Below are 7642 nucleotides of genomic sequence, written 5' to 3' on the forward strand. Positions count from 1 at the left end.
GTCGGCGCTACGACGTAGATGATGAGATAAATTGTCGGTCTGATGCAGAGGACAGGAGGTACCGTCAGCATGATAGAAACAACGACGGGTACAATCGTCACGCTGGAGGGAGGTCAAGGGGGCAAGATGACATGGATCGGCACTGGGACTGCCCCTTCTTCAGACACTGCTGGGATTCAGGAATGAGCCGATTGCCCACAATCGGCAATTGCCCAGAATGCAACCAGAAGAAGAAGGAGGCGGCCAACGTGTCCGTGTTCGAGCGTTTAGGGCCTCTCCCGCCTCGGAACAAGCATGCTGAGTCCGCTCGGGTGGAAGATCTCGAGGAACTAGAGGACGATGATGATGAAGACAAGTATCATCGCCTCAGGTGGTGCCCTGATGGACTCAGCCGTTCCCAAAAGCGCAGGGTTCAGCGATTGCGCGGCTTGGAAGAAGCTGAAAGATTGTACCTGCACACGCTGAGGAAGGCACGGCCTGATCTGGCCGCCAAAGTTCAGCAAACCCTGGATGAAGAAGGTCGGCTACGAAGAAAAGAGTGGCGCCCCAAGCAGACGAAAGCCGATGATGATACATCGGCTGGCACAAACATGGTTTTCATTCTTCCAACGGAGTTTAGCGCTCCAAGATTATATGAAGCACCTGTGGCGCAATTGGACTGCGGCCCACGGCCGGTCATCTTTGAGAAGCCGAAAGAAAGAAGTTACGGGCATCCGAAGGCCCTGTACTTGCGAGGTTACATCAATGGGCAGCCTCGTCAACAAGATGTTGGTAGACACCGGGGCGGCGAGTTAACATTATGCCATACTCCATGCTACGTCGGTTGGGACGCTCCAGCTCGGATCCGATCAAGACCAACGTAACACCGAGCGATTTCAACGGCCAAGCATCCGACGCACAAGGTGTTCCGAATGTGGATCCGACCGTAGGAAGGAAAAGCTGTCCCTACGACGTTCTTTATTGTCGACAAGCAAAAGTACCTACGCCGTCCTACTAGGGAGAGATTGGATCCACGCTAATCGTTGCATCCCATCCACGATGCACCAATGCCTAATACGATGGGATGGAGATGAAGTAGAAGTCGCCCACGCAGATGATTCGGTCGAGGTTTCAACAGTCGGCATGGACGTTTGGGAGACATCAGGCCAAGAGCCACTCTCAGGCATCAATCTGGACGACTGCGAGCGCATCGACGTGACAAAGAACGGGGTTAGGCTGGTTTTATCCACTGGCCTGACCGTGTAACAAAGCAAACGTCGATGGACAAACGTGGTGAGACTGATCCTTGTGATCGGCCCCAAAAGATTTATGAAGGGACATTACGAAACCTTCACCGAGTAAGCAACATGGAGGCCGATTCCAGCAATCGGCCAAAATTATCCTCACCATTCATTCCGCCTGGGTTCAACATGTAATCCAACAGAGCCGATACCATCAATTCTCTTGACAGAATCGGCTCGGGGGGCACCCAGGTAGATAAAACACGAGGATATGCAGTAGAAGTTGTTGGAGATATGCCCAAGAGGCAATAATAAAATGGTTATTATAATATATCTTTGTGTTTATGATAATGTTTACATACCATGCTATAATTGTATTAACCGAAACATTGATACATGTGTGTTATGTGAACAACAAAGAGTCCCTAGTAAGCCTCTTGTATAACTAGCTTGTTGATTAATAGATGATCATGGTTTCGTGATCATGAACATTGGATGTTATTAATAACAAGGTTATGTCATTGTATGAATGATGTAATGGACACACCCAATTAAGCGTAGCATAAGATCACGTCATTAAGTTATTTGCTATAAGCTTTCGATACATAGTTACCTAATCCTTATGACCATGAGATCATGTAAATCACTTATACCGGAAAGGTACTTTGATTACATCAAACGCCACTCTGCGTAAATGGGTGGTTATAAAGGTGGGATTAAGTATCCGGAAAGTATGAGTTGAAGCATATGGATCAACGGTGGGATTTGTCCATCCCGATGACGGATAGATATACTCGGGCCCTCTCGGTGGAATGTCGTCTAATGTCTTGCAAGCATATGAATAAGTTCATAAGAGACCACATACCACGGTACGAGTAAAGAGTACTTGTTAGGAGACGAGGTTGAACAAGGTATAGAGTGATACCGATGATCAAACCTCGGACAAGTAAAATATCGCGTGACAAAGGGAATTGGTATCGTATGTGAATGGTTCATTCGATCACTAAAGTCATCGTTGAATATGTGGGAGCCATTATGGATCTCCGGATCCCGCTATTGGTTATTGGTCGGAGTGAGTACTCAACCATGTCCGCATAGTTCGCGAACCGTAGGGTGACACACTTAAAGTTGGATGTTGAAATGGTAGAACTTGAATATGGAATGGAGTTCGAATATTTGTTCGGAGTCCCGGATGAGATCACGGACATCACGAGGAGTTCCGGAATGGTCCGGAGAATAAGATTCATATATAGGAAGTCATATTCCAAGTTTGGAAATGATCCGGTGCATTTATGGCAGGTTCTAGAAGGTTCTAGAAAAGTCCGGAAAAATTGCACTATGGAAGGTGGAGTCCCGGAGGGACTCCACTAGCATGGCCGGCCAAACCCTAAAGGGGAGGAGTCCAAGGTGGACTCCACCTTGGTGGCCGGCCAGCCCCACTCAAGGAAAGGTGGGAGTCCCACCTTGAGTAGGACTCCCCCCTTGAGTAGGTTTCCCACTTTTGGGAGGTTTTGTTGTTGGGGTCTTATTCGAAGACTTGGACTACAACTCTTGGGGCTTCCACCTATATAATGAGGGACAAGGGGAGGGTGGCCGGCCACTCTAGCCTCCAACCTTGGCTGCCCCCCTTTGTGGCCGGCGCCCAAGGCACCCCCTCTCCCCAAACCCTAGCACCCCTCCTCCACTACTTCTCCCGCATATGCTTAGCGAAGCTCCGCCGGAGATCTCCATCGATACCGACACCACACCGTCGTGCTGCCGGATTCAAGAGGAGCTACTACTTCTGCTGCCCGCTGGAATGGGGAGGTGGACGTCGTCTTCATCAACAACCGAACGTGTGACCGAGTACGGAGGTGCTGCCCGTTCGTGGCGCCGGTGATCAAGATCTTCTACGCGCTTTTGCAAGCGGCAAGTGAACGTCTACCGCAGCAACAAGAGCCTCATCTTGTAGGCTTTGGAATCTCTTCAAGGGTGAGACTCGATAATCCCCTCGTTGCTACCGTCTTCTAGATTGCATCTTGGCTTGGTTTTCGTGTTCGCGGTAGGAAATTTTTGTTTTCTATGCAACGTTATCCTACGGTGGTATCGGAGCCGTGTCTATGCATAGATGGTTGCACGAGTAGAACACAATGGTTTTGTGGGCGTTGATGCTCTTGTTATCTTTAGTTTGAGTACTTTGCATCTTTGTGGCATAGTGGGATGAAGCGGCCCGGACTAACTTTACATGACCGTGTTCATGAGACTTGTTCCTCGTTCGACATGCAACTTGTATTGCATAAGAGGCTTTGCGGGTGTCTGTCTCTCCTACTATAGTGAAGATTCAATTTACTCTTCTATTGACAACATTAGTATCACCGTTGTGGTTCATGTTCGTAGGTAGATTAGATCTCTCTCGAAAACCCTAAACCACGTAAAATATGCAAACCACATTAGAGACGTCTAACTTGTTTTGCAGGGTTTGGTGATGTGATATGGCCATGATGTGATGATGAATATGTATGAGATGATCATTATTGTATTGTGGCAACCGGCAGGAGCCTTATGGTTGTCTTTAAATTTCATGTTAAGTAGTATTTCAAAGTAGTTGTAATAGTTGCTACATGAGGTGAACAACCATGAAGACGGCGCCATGGACCTTGACGCTACGCCGACGATGATGGAGATCATGCCCGTTGATGATGGAGATCATGTCCGTGCTTTGGAGATGAAGATCAAAGGCGCAAAGACTAAAGGGCCATATCATATCACATATGAATTGCATGTGATGTTAATCCTTTATGCATCTTATTTTTCTTAGATCACGACGGTAGCATTATAAGATGATCCCTCACATTAATATCAAGTGTTCTCCCCTTGTATGCACCGTTGCACAGTTCGTCGTTTCGAAGCCTCTCGTGATGATCGGATGTGATAGACTCAACGTTCACATACAACGGGTGTAAGCCATGTTGCACACGCAGAATACTTGGGTTTGCTTGACGAGCCTAGCATGTACGGACATGGCCTCGGGACAACGGAAACCGAAAGGTTGAACACGAGTCATATGGATGATATGATCAACATGTTGATGTTCACCATTAAAGCTACATCATCTCACGTGATGATCGGTTTTGGTGTAGTGGATTTGGATCGTGTACCACTTAACAACTATGAGGGATGTTGTATTAAGTGGGAGTTCATTAGTAATTAGATTAAAACATGAACTAATTATCATAAACATAGTCTGAGTAGTATTTTGAATTAATTTTGTAGTATTGGCATCCGTTTTCTACCATGCGCTAGTCTTGTTATTGAGATAGAAATACTGTTAAAATCTGACAAGAAACTTTACGGATTGGTACCGTATTGTTAAAAGAATCAAGAAATGATTAAGTCCTATTGCAAACTTTTAGTAAACCTCACATTGTTGATTCAGAGAGCTATGGTTTCAATTAGTACCTAAAGTTATCTTGTCTCCATGGAACTTGAAGTTCAAATCTGTTTGAAAAGTAAGGAGCTGAAAATTTAGTTTTCAGAAATAATCAAGGTATGAGATATATATGATATCTAAGACCTTATTGCAAGATGATAGAATATAATTTGGTGAGACTACATAAACTCATAAGTTTTATGGGAATGTACGAAGGTTGAAGACGCAAGGCGTCCCAATCCTCCAACTATTGGGGCACTAATAATATTCGCATATCCATGAAGTTATCATCCTTAGTATGCACCGTTGCTAAGACTCGTCGTTTCGAAGCATCACGTGATGATCGGGTGTGATAGATTCTACGTGTGCATACAACGGGTGCAAGCCAGATTTGCACATGCGAATACCAAGGTTAAAACTTTACGAGCCTATCATGTACAGACATGGTCTCGAAAAGTCGTCATGATATAATGGATAAAATTATGAGTGAAATTGTTCATCATATCACAAAGTTACTAATAGTGAAATCTGAAACACTTGTCATATGATGATCAACTTAAAGTAGGAACCTCAAGGTTATTGGTATTTGACCAACAAACCTAGAAGTTAATAATGTTAAAGTGTTTTTCTGAATAATGAGGAAAGCTAAAAGAGAAACTGCAAAAGATATTTTGGCGAAAAGAAAAGAAAAGACTAGAAAGTCTAGCTCAGGTGTATATAAATGATATACGTGTTATGGTTGTATTCCTAGTTAAGTCACACTATGAAATTCTTGGGTATAAGTACTATATTGGTTGGTATGAAGTGTCATACAAAAACAACGCAATACAAGAATACTATGGCCTAAGTGATCGATAAGGAATATGGTAATAATGCACGTCCGGAACATAATAAAGTGTTATTATGTTTGTCGTTGGCATTCTACCTAACCCTTAGAATTTATAATAAAGAGCTTAATAAATTGTTATTTTGCTCTGGTCAAATAAAAACAATGAGTTGTTCAAATTATGACATTACTCCATGTACGATGGATAAGTTTTTATAAATCTTAATGGTGAAACACACACACACATAATACTGACGCTAAAATGCCATAAGGCAAATGATTTGAATTCCACTTATTTGTGGAACCGCCATTTAGGTCATGTTAGAAAGGAACGCATGAAGGAACTCCATGCAAATGGATTTTTGGAGTCATTTGATTTTTGAATCGTTTGGCGCTTGCAAAATCTTTTCTAAAAAGTAATGACTAAAATACCGTTCATAGGCCGAGAGTTGAACGGGCAACCAACTTAGTGAAAACATACATAATGATATATGTGGTTCACTGGGCATAGTTGTGTGCGGGAGATTCTTATACTTCATGAAAACTTCCAACAATAAATTGAGTATATATGTGGATATATTCAATAAAGAAGAAGTTTGAAACATTTGAATGGATTCAAATAAATTTCAGCATGAAGTGTAAATCATCGTAATAGAAAAATCAAATATCTATGATTAGATCATGGTGGAAATATTTGAATTACGAGTTTTAGCGAACATCTAAGAGAGTTATGAAATTGTTCTACAACTCACGTTTCTTGGAGTATCATAGTGATGATGAAGTATCCAAGAGATGTATCCAAACCTTGTTGGATCAATGATGAGATAAGATACTGACGCCATTATATTTTTGTGGATTATGCTTTAGTGACTACCGCTTTTACACTGAATAAAGCATCATCATGATCCGTTGAAATGACACCATACGATTTATGGCATGGGTATGAACCCTGATAGTCTTTTCTTAAAATTTTGGTATGCATAGCATAAGTAAATAAGTTTACAACCAAAATCGGATGAATGTATTTGTTGGTTATCCCAGATATTTGATTGGGAATTCTTCCCACGAGACAAAGACAAAAGTGTTTGTCAATGTTTCTTATTTCCGAGAAATTGTTTCTAGTGAAGTATTTGAGTGGGAGGACAATATAATTTGATAAGGTTTATGAACCCGAGCATAATGATCGAGTAGCGCAGACATCGGAAATTGGTTCGGAAGCGACCACGACGATCATGGCTCCCATGACTACCAAGTGTTTTAGCCATGGAGATCAAAATACATATTGAACCTTGTAGGTATGGTTAACTTTGTGATCAAATAAATGATTTGTGGACAAAGGATTGTTTTTGAACAAATGATAAACCAACTACAAAACAAAGAAGTTATGATGGGCCCTGACTCCGTTAAAATGGCTATACGCCATGAAATCCAAGATAGATGAATACTTTTTGAAAGTAAATGGATCTATAGACTTGGATGAAATATCCTTGAAGAAGCTCGACTTGTCGAAAAATTGTTTACGACAAAGTTCAAAGAGTTGACTACGCTAAGATTAGATCTCCCGTAGCAATTCTTATAGTCTATGTGGATTATTCTAGTAATCACTACATATTTCTTTTATGAAATATGCTAGTAGGATGGCAAAATACATTACTTATCAGAAGTATGTATTAAAGGTGTATACAAGATACAACCAAGAGTTTTGCTGGTCCGTGGAATACTAGATAGGTATACAAACTTTAATTGGATGAAGTGAGTATCGCGGAGTTGGAATCTTCACCAGATGAAATAGTCAAAGAGTTTTTGATTTCATCAGAGACGATGAAGAGGCTTGCATTTGCAAGAAATTAAGTGGGAGCGCTAAGACATATTTATAATACTTATGTAGATGACATATAGTTGGTTATAAATGATGAAATTATATACTTGATTAAAAAGGTTTCATTGAAAATTAACTTCAATGAAAGGATATGGAATGAAACATATTTAGTGTCAAAATCTATGAAGATAGATTGAAACACATAATAAGTTTAGTCAAAGTACATAGAATGGATATTGAAGTAGTTCAATATAGAAATATTAAGAAAATGTTCTGTTCATGTAAAGGTTTAACAAGACTTGAGTGTATCTGACACTCAATGAGTAAAAACACATGAGTGATTATAGATTACAAATAATATGTACACA

Source organism: Lolium rigidum, chromosome 3 (genome assembly GCF_022539505.1).
Source record: "Lolium rigidum isolate FL_2022 chromosome 3, APGP_CSIRO_Lrig_0.1, whole genome shotgun sequence".
In the NCBI taxonomy this organism is placed as follows: Eukaryota; Viridiplantae; Streptophyta; class Magnoliopsida; order Poales; family Poaceae; genus Lolium; species Lolium rigidum.